This window comes from Ovis canadensis, chromosome 16 (assembly GCF_042477335.2).
Source record: "Ovis canadensis isolate MfBH-ARS-UI-01 breed Bighorn chromosome 16, ARS-UI_OviCan_v2, whole genome shotgun sequence".
NCBI lineage: Eukaryota > Metazoa > Chordata > Mammalia > Artiodactyla > Bovidae > Ovis > Ovis canadensis.
This window is the reverse complement of record NC_091260.1, coordinates 42,315,935-42,332,031: the sequence shown is the minus strand read 5'-3', so window position 1 is coordinate 42,332,031 and position 16,097 is coordinate 42,315,935. Positions and strand designations below refer to the sequence as shown.

The window sequence follows — 16,097 nt, the reverse complement described above, 5'->3', positions numbered from 1 at the left end:
CTATGCAGAAAACAATGCTAAGCTCAGAATTCTCTAGTGCTCATCGATCACCTCCACCACACACTCACACACACCTGTTTCGTTCCCCCAATTCCCTGGACTCCTCCCACCTGTTTTAAGAAGGACTTATTTTTTCTAGACCTGTTGAAGTTCTATCATAATTATTGTTTCCTTTAATGCATCTTCCAGTATTCATACTTAATCTCAGTTTATACCTTTATTTGGAGAAGGAAATGGCAATCCACTCCAGTATTCTTGCTTGGAAAATTCCATGGACTGAAGAGTCTGGTGGGCAACAGTCTATGGAGTTACAAAGAGTCAGCCATGACTGAGCAAGTGAGCACACACTTTTATTTGGGGTTGGAGTGTGGTAAGGGCTGGAGAAGGCAATGGCAACCCACTCCAGTACTCTTGCCTAGAAAATCTCATGAACGGAGGAGCCTGGTAGGCTGCAGTCCATGGGGTCACTAAGAGTCGGGCACAACTGAGTGACTTCACTTTCACTTTTCACTTTCATGCACTGGAGAAGGAAATGGCAACCCACTTCAGTGTTCTTGCCTGGAGAATCCCAGGGACGGGGGAGGCTGGTGGGCTGCCATCTATGGCATCTATGGGGTCGCACAGAGTCGGACATGACTGAAGCAACTTAGCAGTAGCAGCAGCAGTGGTAAGAGCAGTAAGCACATGGGTGAATCTATCTTTCTCTCTTACTCTGTTGAGAATAGCTTGTCTGGGTATAGAATTCTAGATTGAAAAGCACTTCCTTCACTTTATTTGAAGACTTGACTCCATTCCTCCTAGTCTAGTGAAACTGTATCTTTTTCCAATTATAGGTTTAATCTCTTGAGTGAAAAGATGATCAATTTTTTATGGGGATAAATGAAAACTTCCCCAATTCTTTACATGTGTGTGTGTGGGGGGGGGGGGGGGAGGCGTTGTGCACATTGTAAGAGATGGGTTAGACCTTAAATGAAGCATCCTTCTTGTGATAGCCCTACTGCTCAATTACATTCTGCATTATGCTAATTCCAACTATAAATGTCTCAAAGCTTTCACAGTACAGACTTGTACTCATGTCCTTTGCAGACTCTTTTGCAGCACACTTCAGAATGCAATTTTCTCTCCTTGTGCCATCTCTCATTCTGCTCCCTTTGGTTTTCAATCTTTTAAAATTTTTGAGTATTTTCTCTTCTCAATAAGAGTCTGTAGCTCTTGTTCCCTTCTGTGTTATACATGCATTTCTTTTTTTCATTTTGATTCTTCAATTGTGTTGGAGTTTAAGACAGACAGAAGGCCCAGCTATGTGTCTTATCTATCTTCTGGAATCAGAATTCTTTATTTTATAATGTGCTGTTCTGTGAATCTCTAATATAAAATAACTTGTTTTAGTCACTAAATTGTATATGACTCTTTTGTGACCCCTTGATCTGCAGCCAACAGGCTCCTCTATCCATGTGATTTCCCAGGCAAGAATACTGGAGTGGGTTGCCATTTCCTACTCCAGATAAAAGAACTTACATAAACCAAATCACAATTGCATATTCTTTCTGGATTTATTTGTTCTAATGATCTGTAAATCTAATCAAATGCCAAAAAAGTACTAACTAGTTTATCTTTGTAGCATATTTTTCAGCCTAAGTTGCCATCTGTCAATAAGTATCCTTGTAAATAATTCGTATTTCACACACTTATATTTAAAAATATACTTAGAATCACTTTGTCAAGTCCCTCTTCCACTCACCAAATCATGATAGGTCTTATTGTAATTGATTGAATTTGTGTTTCTCATTGTTATTTCAATATTACTTACCTCATATCTCCAACTCTAGCTGCATGGTCTTTGAAAATATAGTCTACTTGGCATCTAGACTTATCATTTTATTGTTTGAACTTGATCATAGAAGTTCCCTGCTTGAACTTTTGCAAGAAATCCAGAGAAGCTTCATGATGTTCAAACTCTAAAGGTTCCTTATGATCTGCCCTCTGTCTACCATTTGACTGTCATCTCTCATCCTTCCTCTGAAAGTATCCTATGCTTTGGGCAGACAAAAATGCTGTAGTAGTACTGGCACTAGTGGTACAGAACCTACCTATCAAGGCAGTAGACGTAAGGGACACAGGTTCTATCCCTGTGTCAGGAAGATCCCCTAGAGGAGGACACGGCAACCCACTCCAGTATTCTTGCTTGGAGAATCCCTTGGACAGAAGAGCCTGGAGGGCTACAGTCCATATGGTCACAAGTAGTTGGACACGACTGAAGTGACTTAGTATGCATGCACCCTTTGCACAACATGATTGCATCCCTTGACATAATATTCTTTCCTGGTATAGTTTCTTTCATTCTATCCCTTTTCTGACTGATGAACTTATTCATACTTCAAAACTTGGCTCAAACATCACTTGCTTAAGAAAGACTTGTCTGATCTCCTCAGGGAAAGAATTAAGAGTTTCCTCCCACAGGATCTAGTCCACAACTCATCCAGTTATTTAATACTTGACTATAATTATGTGTTTATATATTTGTGTCCTCACTAGGTTGTGAGCCCCTAGAGGTCAAGGACTGTATTCACAAGGCAAAAGCTTAATACATGTTTACAAAGTAGAATAAAGTTAATAAGAGAGGAAAAAAGGAAGGAAAAGAAGGATGGATGGTAGGGAGGAAGGAAGGAAAAGTAGAAAGGATGGAAGGAAGGAGGGACAGAGGGAAGGGAAAAGAAAGGGGTTACCAGTTAGAAATAAGTGCCTCATTTTACTACATGGGAACTTTACGATTATCATATATTTTCCCAATTTTTTTCTGTGTCTTTATGACACAATGGAGATTTTTATTTGAAGAGAATCATCATCATATACTTTTAATGAAATAAATTGATGAACAAATTCATTTTTAACTTTGTACCCAGTAATTCCAGAATATCTGTCAACCTTTGTCACAGCCTGGTTACACAATCAATGTCCATAGAGACATTTTCATCATTGTAGCTTGTCCTGCACTCAAGCTTTAATTACCAAAATTTGCTTCTCTAATGACATTTTTCTATCTAGTTTTTTCCCCTCACTGAGTTACTCTCACTGAACTTTCTTTCAATTGCTTGAGATAAGCAGTTTTGGAAAAGTTCTATTTTCTTTCATTCTCTACCTGCTCATCATCACTTCCATCTTTATCCAGTCTGACACAAAAATCTATTGTTTCAATAATATTGATATCTTATCAAAATAGCCAATTCTCTTCTCCTCCACTCTTTTCTCATGGTAATACACTGTTTCAAAATTAACTGACTGTCCACAAGATCACTCTTGTATATGAACTTCTATATATGATAGAGAGAAGTCCCCAAATGTATGGCTAACTCATGGTTTTCACATCAACAAGGTTGTCAAGGCTGTTTAGTGAGATTGGCATGTTCTAGACCACACATGTCTGATTCTCAAACTTAACCAAGTCTCCTGAAGTCTACCATATCTTGCCTGTTCTTCTCATCACAAGAAAATATTTAACTTCCAATTTTACTGAGAAATATTGTCATTTAAAAACATGTGACATCCTTTCTACTTCTTGTTTTATAGTATGGTATGTCTCTTTCTCTCTTTTTTTTTCCTTCTTATTTTACCATATGCTCAGTAAATGTGCTTCATTAATTATCCCCTCTCTTCCTTCACAGATTCTTATCTACATTTATCCTCATCAACATTTAAGAATGTTTAAATGTCTCCTACAAGTATTTTAAAAATTATACATTGAACCTATAGTCTCTTTTATAATATCTACTTCTCAAATATAATAAAAACATGTTAACACATTCTTCACTTTTTATTCTGATATTCAACTTTTAAACACTTTGTAGATGGCACAGAGTAAAGAATTCACCTGTCAACATAGGAGATGCAAGAAATGCAGGTTGGATCCGTCAGCCAGGAAGATCCCCTGGCAGAGGAAATGGCAACACATTCCAGTATTTTTGCCTGGGAAATCCTCATGGACAGAGGAGCCTGGCAGGCCACAGTCCATAGGACCACAAAACGTCAGACATTATTGAGTGAAAGCAGGCACACTCACGTCACCTGTCTGGCAACTGAAAACATTCAAGGTAAAATTGGCACAGATCGTTGTCACAATCCATTAAAAAACTTCCAAATCTCACTTGCTTAACTTCACTTCATATTCATATTCCTTCTTGACACTCTGTTTTCTCTGATTTTGATAACGCAATGTTCCTTACTACTCCTTGTTTACTCCATTTATCTGATCAATTGTATTCAGTGTCCTTAAGCTACACATTTGTTCTCTCACTGTGTGTTTGTGTGTTTAGTGGCTCAGTCATGTCCAACTCTTTGTGACCCTTTGGACTGTAACCCACCAGGCTCCTCTGTCCATGGAATTTTCCAGGCAAGAATACTAGAGTGGGTTGCAATTTCCTCCTCCAGAGGATCTTCCGGACCCAGGGATCGAACTCATGTCTCCTGTATCTCCTGCGTTGCAGGCAGATTCTTTACATGCTGAACCATAATTGACATTACTATAAGTTTCCACTCCACACATTTTCTCTGAGGCATGCTTCCATGTCCTTAACTTCATCTATTGGTTATAATCAGGGGAATCCATTCCTTGACATCTACTGAAGACAACACTCTTAATTTTAAAACTCACCACCCAGTTACTCTGAAGATGTCCAAAATGATATCTCCTACCATCCACATCCCAGCTGAATTCTCTGTAGGAACTAATACATATAAAGCTTCAAAGTAGCTTTTCATCAGAGTTATGCCGGATTTACTGTTTCCTCATCATCCACATTCAACTGGTTACTATGTTCTTTAAGTCTCCCCTTGTAGAAGTTCTTAAATTGCAAATTCCTTAATTTAAACAATCTTCATCTTTCACAGGGGTTATTTAAAATCTTCTTAAATTATTTCCATCTCTCTAGATTTGCACTCCTATACCTTGCAACTAGAATTTTTTCTGAAACAAAAATATAATGACATCACTTTGCTGGTTAGAAATCTTCAACAATCCTGCAATAAATTGGACTTAAAGGCTAAAATCCTAAGTGTAGCATATACAGTCCTTTATGATCTGGTCATTACTTTGCCAACAAAGGTCCATCTAGTCAAGGCATTGGTTTTTCCAATGGTCATGTATGGGTGTGAGAGTTGGTCTGTGAAGAAAGCTGAGTGCCAAAGAATTGATGCTTTTGAACTGTGGTGTTGGAGAAGACTCTTGAGAGTCCCTTGGACTGCAAGGAGATCCAACCAGTCCATTCTAAAGGAGATCAGCCCTGGGATTTCTTTGGAAGGAATGCTTCTAAAGCTGAAACTCTAGTACTTTGGCCACCTCATGAGAAGAGTTGACTCTTGGAAAAGACTCTGATGCTGGGAGGGATTGGGGGCAAGAGGGGACGGGGACGACAGAGGATGAGATGGCTGGATGGCATCACTGACTCGATGGACGCGAGTCTGAGTGAACTCCTGGAATTGGTGATGGACAGGGAGGCCTGGTGTGCTGCGATTCATGGGGTCGCAAAGAGTCAGACACGACTGAGCAACTGAACTGAACTGAACGGATGATCTGGTCACAGCTTACTTTTCAAGATTCATGTATCCCTTTCTCACAGCCTCCACATCATTTACTTCTAATTATCATATTTAAACATACCCCTGTCTCTATTAAAAGGTAAATTTGATGGGGAGGATTATAGTATCTCAAATGTCTTAGTATCTCAAACTCTTTGGCACACTATTGTTGAATGACAGAATAGATGAGTGAAATTTACCACATGTTAACATTAATTCAGTTTTAGGCGTATATAAAAAAAATAGCACACAAAAACTACAATACAGGTGTCACTCAAAAACGATTTGCATCATTTTAAAACATCTGAATGATTTCAATCTGATGTTTCAGTTCAGTTCAGTCGCTCAGTTATGTCCGACTGCTTGCAACCCCATGGACTCTGTGCATCATCAACTCCCGGACTTTACTCAAACTCATGTCCATTGAGTTGGTGATGCCATCCAATCATCTCATCCTCTGTCGTCCCCTTCTCCTCCCACCTTCAGTCTTTCTCAGCATCAGGGTCTTTTCCGGTGATTCAGTTCTTCACATCAGGTGGCCAAAGTATTGGAGAGTCAGCTTCACCATCAGTCCTTCCAATGAATATTCAGGACTGATTTCCTTTAGGATGGACTGGTTGGAACTTCTTGCTGTCCAAGGGACTCTCAAGAGTCTCCTCTAACACCACAGTTTAAAAGCATCAATTCTTCAGTGCTCATCTTTCTTTATAGTCCAACTCTCATATCTATACATGACTACTGGAAAAACCATAGCTTGGACTAGACGGACCATTGTTGGCAAAGTAATGTCTCTGCTTTTTAATATGCTGTCTAGGTTGGTCATAGCTTTTCTTCCAAGGAGCAAGCGTCTTTTAATTTCATTGCTGCAATAACTGCAGTGATTTTGGAGCCCCCAAAAATAAAGTCTCTCACTGTTTCCATTGTTTCCCTATGTATCTGCCATGAACTGATGGGACCAGATGCCATGATCTTAGTTTTCTGAATGTTGAGCTTTAAGCCAACTTTTTCACTCTCCTCTTTCATTTCATCAAGAGTCTCTTTAGTTCTTCGCTTTCTGCCATGAGTGGTGTCATCTTCATATCTGAGGTTATTGATATTTCTCCCAGCAATCTTGATTCCAGCTTGAGCGTCATCCAGTCCAGCATTTCTCACAATGTACTCTGCATATAAGTTAAAGAAGCAGGATGACAATATACAGCCTTGACATATTCCTTTCCCGATTTGGAACCAGTCTGTTCCATGTCCAGGTCTAACAGTTGCTTCTTGACCTGCACACAGATTTCTCAGGAGGCAGGTCAGGTGGTCTGATATTCCCATCTGTTGAAGAATTTTCCACAGTTTGTTGTGATCCACACAGTCAAAGACTTTGGCTTAGTCAATAAAGCAGAAGTAGGTATTTTTCTGGAATGCTCTTTTTTGATTATCCAACAGATTTTGGCAATTTGATCTCTGGTTCCTCTGCTTTTTCTAAATTCAGCTTGAACATCTGGAAGTTCACAGTTCACATACTGTTAAAGCCTGGCTTGGAGAATTTTGAGCATTACATGGCTAGCTTGTTAGATGAGTGCAATTGTGCGGTAGTTTGAACATTATTTAACATTGCTTTTCTTTGGATTGTAATTAAAATTGACCTTTTCCAGTCTTGTAGCCTCTGCTGAATTTTCCAAATGTGCTGGCATATTGAGTGCAGCACTTTCACAGCATCATCTTTTAGGATTTGGAATAGTTCAACTGGAATTCCATCACCTCCACTAGCTTTGTTCATAGTGATGTTTTCTAAGGCCCACTTGACTTCACATTCCAAGATGTCTGGCTTTAGGTGAGTGATTACACCATCGTGGTTATCTGACTCACGGAGGGTTTTTTTTTTTTTTGTATAGTTCTGTATATTCTCGCTACCTCTTCTTAATATATTCTGTGTCTGTTAGGCTTATACCATTTCTGTCCTTTATTGTGCCCATCTTTGCATGAAATGTTCCCTTGGTATCTCTAATTTTCTTAAAGAGATCTCTAGTCTTTCTCATTCTATTGTTGTCCTCTATTTCTTTGCACTGAGCACTGAGAAAGGCTTTCTTATCTTTCCTTGCTATTCTTTGAAAATCTGTATTCAAATGGGTATATCTTTCCTTTTCTCCTTTGCATTTAGCTTCTTTTCTCAGATATTTGTAAGGCCTCCTCAGGCAACCATTTTGCCTTTTTGCATTTCTTTTTCTTGGAGATGGTCTTGATTACTGCCTACTGTACAGTTTCATGAACCTCTATCCATAGTTCTTCAGGTACTCTATAAGATCTATATTCCTTGAATCTATTTGTCACTTTCACTGTGTAATCCTAAGGGGTTTGATTTAGGTCATACCTGAATGGTTTAGTGCTTTATTTTCCTATTAATTTTGTAGAAACTAAGTCAAATCTATGATTTTTTGTTGTTTGAGTATCAATAATGCAATAGTGATCTGTATAAAAAGGGGATAAAATAAACTAGTGATTAACTAAATTTTGATTCCACATAAGTGTGTGAAAACAGTTTTAATTACCTTCTGGTCATTTTCATATGTTCTATAATAATAAAATTGCTATTAAACAGAAGAACTTTGTTTTTATATTCTGAATACATGATATGTTAGAAGAATGTTTAAAATACTGCAGGATTGTCAGTATTCTCTTTAGGATGGTACAGACTATTTTGAGTTTTTGAGACTGTTTTGGATTAACCAAAATTATTGTTCACCTGTGATATTGGATCCAACAACATCAATTCCACTGTGTTTTAAGGCATTCCAGAACCATTATGAATTTGAGCTAATGGGCTAATCCTGTAACAGTCAACTAGACTGAGCCAAAATTCACTCTAAAAAATTGCAGATTTGGATGTATTTCTATTGAGTTGGCATGAGTTAAATTCAATAGAATTCAGTATTTCTGACAAATTCTAAATGGAAGAGTCCAAAAGGTTACTATCATTATTATCTGGGCTTTCACCCAGCATTCAAACTCACAAATCACTGTCGTGTTTTCTGCTAAAATCAGCATTGATTCTGGACTCCACATTATTTGATTCATTTGGTATATTTATGTAGTATGAGAGTTTAGAGAATATCTTTGTTTTATGCTCAGTAGTTTATCAGAAAGAAAAACATCCACTTGCATTTAAGACAAACAAGGGTGAAAAGTCTTAATATATCTACCTCTGTTTTTCCATTTCTGTAACCCCTTTTCCTAATGTTCTTCACAAACAATCAGAATTTCCTAACAGAGATGCAGATGTAGAGAGCAGTCATGTGGACACAGTGGAAGAAGGAGTGAAATGAAGTCGCTCAGTCATGTCTGACTCTTTGTGACCCCATGGACTATAGCCTACCAGGCTCCTCCCTCCATGGGATTCTCCAGGCAAGAGTACTGGAGTGGGTTGCCATTTCCTTCTCCAGGGGATCTTCCTGACCCAGGGATCGAACCCGGGTGTCCCGCATTGCCGGCAGACGCTTTAACCTCTGAGCCACCAAGAGAGTGGAGCAAACTGAGGGAGAATCGCAGGGAAACACATACATTAGTAAAGTAGACAGCTAGTGGTGAGCTGCTGTAGGACACCGGTAGCTCAGCCTGGTGCTCTGTGACAACCTAGAGGAGTGGGATGGTGCAGGGGGTAGTGGGAAGGGTCAAGAGGGAGGGGACATCTGTATACTTATGGCTGATTTCATGCTGTTTTATGGCAGAAAATGACACAACATTGTAAAGCGATTATCCTCCAATTAAAAAAATAATAATCCGAAAAAGAAAAAAAAAATCAGCATTTCTAAAGGGTATAGTTATATATTCAAGAGCCCAGTTTCAATGAGACAAATCCTAGAATTAAAATTAAATGACAATATCTAGAAAGCATGCTTTAGCTGAGAGGAGCAGCAGCTGATACAGGAGCATTTTTACCCTGAAGTAAGACAAAAGCATCGTCAAGATTCCCATGGATGCAGTCAGTACATCAAAGCTCTTCCTCAGTTACCCATCAACCAGATTTATACATAACCGTGCTTTCAAAGGAAATGTTTTGGAATGAACTGTGTCCTCCCAAAATTTACTTTGAAGCACTAGCCCCTAATGTGATAGTATTTGGAGATGGAACCTTTGGGAGTTAATTACTATGAGGGTAGAGTCCTTATGAACATATGGGTGTTCTTATATCATAAGACCAGAGAGCTTGCTTTCTCTCTGTGACATACAAGGATATAGCAAGAAGGCTAACATCTGGAAACAAGGAAGAGGACCTTCACTAGACTTCAAATCTGCCTGCATTTTGATCTTGGACTTCCTAGCCTCTAGAAGTATGAGAAATATATGTTTTGTTTAAGCCACTCAGTCTATGGCGTTTTATTTTAGCAACCCAAGCTGAGTAGGGTGTGGAGGTATTAGTTTTGCTGTTAACCTGCAAATCAGAAAAGTCACATTCATTTAGTAAATTTAAATAAGCAAGTTAAATATATGAAAAAGAAATCATACATCTTGAAAGATTTAACTATCATAGTATCAATGAGAATTCATAGTGAAATCACTACTGTATGTAGTAAACCTAGCTTTAACTGAATGGTATTTATTAGTGTGGAATATGTGTGTTTTCAAGTATATATAAAAATATTTTAATTTTATGGTCAAATAGACTTGTGTCCTAGGAAACCACAGAGCCTAGGAAACAAGTTCAGGTCCAATGTCTGGACTAGCGAAGTCCACAAGACTTGCAAGATCAGAAATTAACACAGAGTAAAACTGTCATTGCTGGAGTAACAGAGAAATTGGAGAAAGAATAGATAAGTGTTAGATAAATTTGAAAGTAGACTCAATGTCAAAAATTCAGAGAGAAGAGGACTTAGCACCTAAGAGGAACTAAGACCCAGACACTTCCAAGTCCGGCAGGACCAGACACCAGCTTCACACACTCAGGGAGTTCACTGTTTCAAAAAGATTGGAAAAGATGCTTAGAGACTCATGATCATTCAGTTAGTCAGCAACCAGTGGATTTATTCTCTTTCCCCATTCCTTCTGCTTTATTTATATTCTGAACCTATATAATTCTTGATTGGGTGGGAGTAACTGTTTTCTAAATAGCGTCTCTGTCCCTTAGCTGGCTTTTTCACCATTTAATTCTTCTTGAGGGCTTCCCTAGTGGTTCAGACAGTAACAATTCCACCTGCAATGCACCAGACCCAGCTTCAGTTCTTGGGTTGGGAAGGTCCCCTGGAGAAAGGAATGGCTATTTTTCTCCCTGGAGAATTTCATGGACAGATGACACCACATGAAGTTTTCAGTCTTAAACTATCTTCCTTATGATCTACCTCACACCTTGGCTTGTCTTTTCTTTTCTTTCTTTTTTTCTTTTTTTTTTTTTTTAGTTTTTTATTTTTTTAATTTTAAAATCTTTAATTCTTACATGCGTTCCCAGACATGAACCCCCCTCCCACCTCCCTCCCCATAACATCTCTCTGGGTCATCCCCATGCACCAGCCCCAAGCATGCTGCATCCTGTGTCAGACATACACTGGCGATTCAATTCTTACATGATAGTACACATGTTACAATGTCATTAAAGTCAGTTGGTATGTGTCAAGACTTCAAATTTTATGCTACCCAAGCCCCAAGCCAAGCACCATTTGGCAAGGGGGTGTGGGCGCTGGGGGATAGGGTAGGGGGAAACAAAGGAAATTTAATCACATGTGATATCCTCTTCTTTATTTTCCCCTTAATTAGAAGAATTTCTGCAGTTTAGGTTATAAACCTATTTATGTTTCAATCATCCTTCAAAAAATAAAATTAAAGAGAAGTAACAACAAAAATAAAATTGGAAAGAACTTCACTCAAATTTTCATCTGGATATCATTCTTTCTTTTCCTCTCACAAACCTATGAAAAACTCTGCTCATATTGGCTATTTATAGTTCCTTATTTGGTTGGATGGCATCACTGACTCTATGGACATGAGTTTGAGCAAGCTCCAGGAGTTGGTAATAGACAGGGAAGCCTGATGTGCTACAGTCCATGGGATCACAGAGTGGGACAGTACTGAGCAACTAAACTGAACTGAATTTTTTACTCACTGCCTTATCCTGTAGTCTAGTTTTTGGGCCCATCACCTTTTTCTGATGCAGTCTACATCAATAACCTCTGTTATAACCAATTTATGCTTTGCAGTCCATAATTTCCTTTAGCATCTCTATTGCTTTTTACACTTTTGATTTTTGTCTTTCTGGAACTTTCTATTCCCTTGGTTTTCAAGAAATCTACTCTATAGTACTACTTATTCTAGCCTCATTAATAGATTTTATTATTATCGTTGCCCTTTAATGAAAATTCATTTCCCTAGTTAATATCTTTCCTTCAGCCCCTGCAAAAGCCCCTCTTATAGGACACATCTTCTCTGTTTTATTTTTAAAATGTTTTTGTTGAAGTGTATCTGCTCTCTATATTGATGAGTCTGTTCCTTTTTTGTTTTATACGTTCACCTGGGTATCTTTTTAGATTCTACATATAAGTAACAACGGATTATTTGTCTTTCTCTAGCTGACATTTCACTAAGCACAATGCTGTCTAGGCCCATCCATTCTGTTGCAAATGTCATAATTTCATTCTATGATTGAGTAATATTCCATCATATATATGTGTGTATATACACACGCACACCACAATTTTTTCCATGCATCTAATGATGGACATAGTTTTTTTCCATGCTCTGGCTATTATAAACAATGCTGCTCTCTGATGATGACTAATAGCGTTGAGCATCTTTTCATGTGCCTGTTGACCACTGTATGTCTTCTCTGGGAAAACTGTCTATTCAATTCTGCTGTCCATGTCTTAATATGTTGTTTGTTTTCCGTATATTGAGTTATATGAGCTGTTTATATATCTTGGATATCAACCCCTTATCAGTCATATCATTCTTAAATATTTTCTCCCATTCATTATATTGCCTTTTCATTTTGTTGATGGTTTCCTTTGCTGTGCAAAAGCTTTTAAGTTTAATTAGGTTCCCTTTGGTTATTTTTGCTTTTATTTATTTTGCTTTAAGTAAGAGACAGATTAAAAAAATTATCACTCAGACTTATGTCAAAGACTAATCTGCCTATATTCTCTTCTAGGGGTTTTATAGTTTCAGGTCTTAAATTTAAGTGTTTAATGCATTTTAAGCTTATTTTTGTATATGATGTTAGAGAATGTTCTAATCTCATTCAGTTACATGTAGATGTCCAGATTTTCCAGCACTACATATTGAAGAGGCTATTTTTTCTCTATTGTATATTCCTGCCTCCTTTGGTATAGATTAATTGACCATGAGGGCATGGATTTAATTCTGAGCTCTCTATTCTTTTCTACTCATCTAGGTGTCTGTTTCTTGTGCCAACACCATGCTGTTTTGATTCCTGTAGCTTTGTCTTATCAGTGAGCATAACACCTCCAGCTTTGTGCTTTTTTCTCAATATTGTTTTGGCAATTTCTGGTAGCCAAAGAGAATAAATACCTTGACCATCACAATTATAAAAATCAAAAACTAGTATTTTCACTGCCTTAAATGATTTTCTTATCACTATGATGAATTTCTCTGACTCTGCAACTGGCTTTTATTTTCAAAATACTCCAAGAGGTGTGTGTGCATATATATTTTTTGTCTTTAATTTGAAATATATGTTTATCTTTGAGATCCTCATTCTGCAGAATAACAGAGTAATCTGGGGATTTATATTTATATTTTGTCTAAAACATTTTAATTAATATAATCTTATAGTTAAATCTCTTACAGTGCCCTTACACTGATATGTATATATCTTACCTAGTCAGGTAGTAAATTGCATAAGGAGCATATTAACACATTTTGGCTAATGTACACTTTTATAAAATTGAAACCTAGGTTGAGAAAGAATTTATTCACTCTTCGAAGTATTAAAATTAAAATACACAAACCCTAAGGCCTGTCAAATTGTTCATCATGATCTATAAAAATATTTTAGACATTTATTCACTGAAGTTAATAGAAAAAGACTTATCTTCCTGGCAATTAAAGCAGATGATATATTTTTGACAGAGAATTCATGTTCTATTTGTCTCTATGAAAGATTAAAAAATATGTTTTCCACTGTGACAGAATTGTAATGATATAAAATATACACACCAGATTTTACTGCAAAGTATGATTCTGTTTAATTCTAAGTGGAATCAACATTCTCTCAGATAAAGATAATGCAATTTGTGCTTAAAGATATTTCTTGTTCTTTATTAATAGTTTTGTCTTAATTTATAACTAAATTTATAATACAAACTTGTCCTTGAATCTCTCATATCATCTATACTGAAACTAGGACACAATAATAGAAATGGTTTGTGATGCATCCCTTTTATTACATTTTAGATTTTTATATATATAACATATATACAACATTTTATATATAAGACTATATATAGATTTCCCTAAAGAAAGGAAACAATAGCTCTAAATTAGAATGTGAAGAAACCTTAATTATATTTTTCAGCAAAATATATTTTTCTTTACTCAAAGAAAATAATTTAAATTTATATAAAAATATAAGCTAGAAAAACAAAGTGGCTTTTTACTATTTTATGTAGAACTGTATTCTTTCTAATAGCCTTCCTTATTAATAATGAAAAGTGAACATGGGGCTAATCTGTAATATTAGCAAAAAGAAATGTCAATTTCCAAATTACATATCCATGCATATAGAATGAGCTCAAAAATAAAAGCAATAAATAGTGTTTACCATGAATCATATTTGTATCACTACTTTTTTATTTTTTTTTAATAGTTCATTATCTTACCATTTAAACAAACAGCTTTAAATTGGTCGTGATTGCCTGTGAATTTCTTGCCTTTGTTATCATCTTCTCTACAACTCTAACTCCTTTACAAACTTGGTCTCAAAAGAGCCTTACTTCCCCTAAATAATCTTCCCTGAGCCCCTTGGAATTATATTGGAATCCCTTCATTATGTGTTTCACAGCACCCTTAAGCTTTATTTTAGCACTTATCATGGGCTTCCCCGATGGATGGCTCAGCGGGTAAAGAACTGCCTGCAATGCAGGAGACACAGGAGATGCAGGTTTGATCCCTATGTGAGGAAGATCCCCTGGAGAAGGAAATGGCAACCCACTCCCGTATTCTTGCCTGGAGAATCCCATAGACAGAGGAGCCTGGCAGGTAACAGTCCATGAGGTCCAAAGAGTCAGACACTATACTGAACACAAGGCACATGAACAGGCATAATTGACTTTGTCTATCCTCTTCCTAAGTCCATGTGCTCATGTACAGAAGGGCTACGGTTTGTTTTTCATGTTATTTCTAGTATTTTAATGTATTTTTAGCTTTGCATATAGTTAAATAACATTTGTTGAGTTGAAAATCTTAGAATTTAAACAAACTTAGCTGATTTCACTGCATATTATTTCCAGAAAACATTTTTACCACTTTAAGACATACTCAAAGAAACCATTATAAACACACCAGGACATGACATTCAACCTAATTTCAAAATCTCACCACATAGTATAAATCTGTACTGTATCAGTGACAGCACTTTGCATTATACCATCATTCCCAAAGTCAACTAAATCATTCTTTCCAGAAACAGAAAATTTTCATTTTATCACTTTATTGAGAAGATCTGGAATCAACAAAGTGAGGAGATAAGTAGACTATGCTATCAAACCAATATTTTTCAAGGTTATGGGCACAGGCACGTTGTTCATGGAGTGATTCTTGAGGAAAACATCTAATCATTCAGAATAGTTATCCAAGGTTCATCTACAGAAGAAATATGACAAAGAAGTACCTAGAAAGTATTTTGAGAAATAACAGGCAAGGCCAGGACTAATTCTTTTAAAATAAACAAATGGGATCTAATTAAAATTAAAAGCTTCTGCACAACAAAGGAAACTATAAGCAAAGTGAAAAGACAGCCTTCTGAATGGGAGAAAATGATAGCAAATGAAGCAACTGACAAACAACGAATCTCAAAAATATACAAGCAATTTATGTAGCTCAATTCCAGAAAAATAAACGACCCAATCAAAAAATGGGCCAAAGAACTAAATAGACATTTCTCCAAAGAAGACATATGGATGGCTAACAAACACATGAAAAGATGCTCAACATCACTCATTATCAGAGAAATGCAAATCAAGACCACAATGAGGTACCATTTCACTCCAGTCAGAATGGCTGCGATCCAAAAATCTGCAAGCAATAAATGCTGGAGAGGGTGTGGAGAAAAGGGAACCCTCCTACACTGTTGGTGGGAATGCAAACTAGTACAGCCACTATGGAGAACAGTGTGGAGATTCCTTAAAAAATTGCAAATAGAACTGCCTTATGACCCAGCAATCCACTGCTGGGCATACACACAGAGGAAACCAGAATTGAAAGAGACACATGTACCCCAATGTTCATCGCAGCACTGTTTATAATAGCCAGGACATGGAAACAACCTAGATGTCCATCAGCAGATGAATGGATAAGAAAGCTGGGGTACATATACACAA

General features: G+C 37.0%; 1 protein-coding gene across 1 annotated transcript in view; it reads right to left on the bottom strand.

Moving 5' to 3' along the window:
* HCN1 (hyperpolarization activated cyclic nucleotide gated potassium channel 1) overlaps window positions 1-16,097 on the bottom strand; it is a 448,090-nt gene that overhangs the window by 215,490 nt on the left and 216,503 nt on the right. The gene's annotated exons all lie outside the window — the stretch shown is intronic.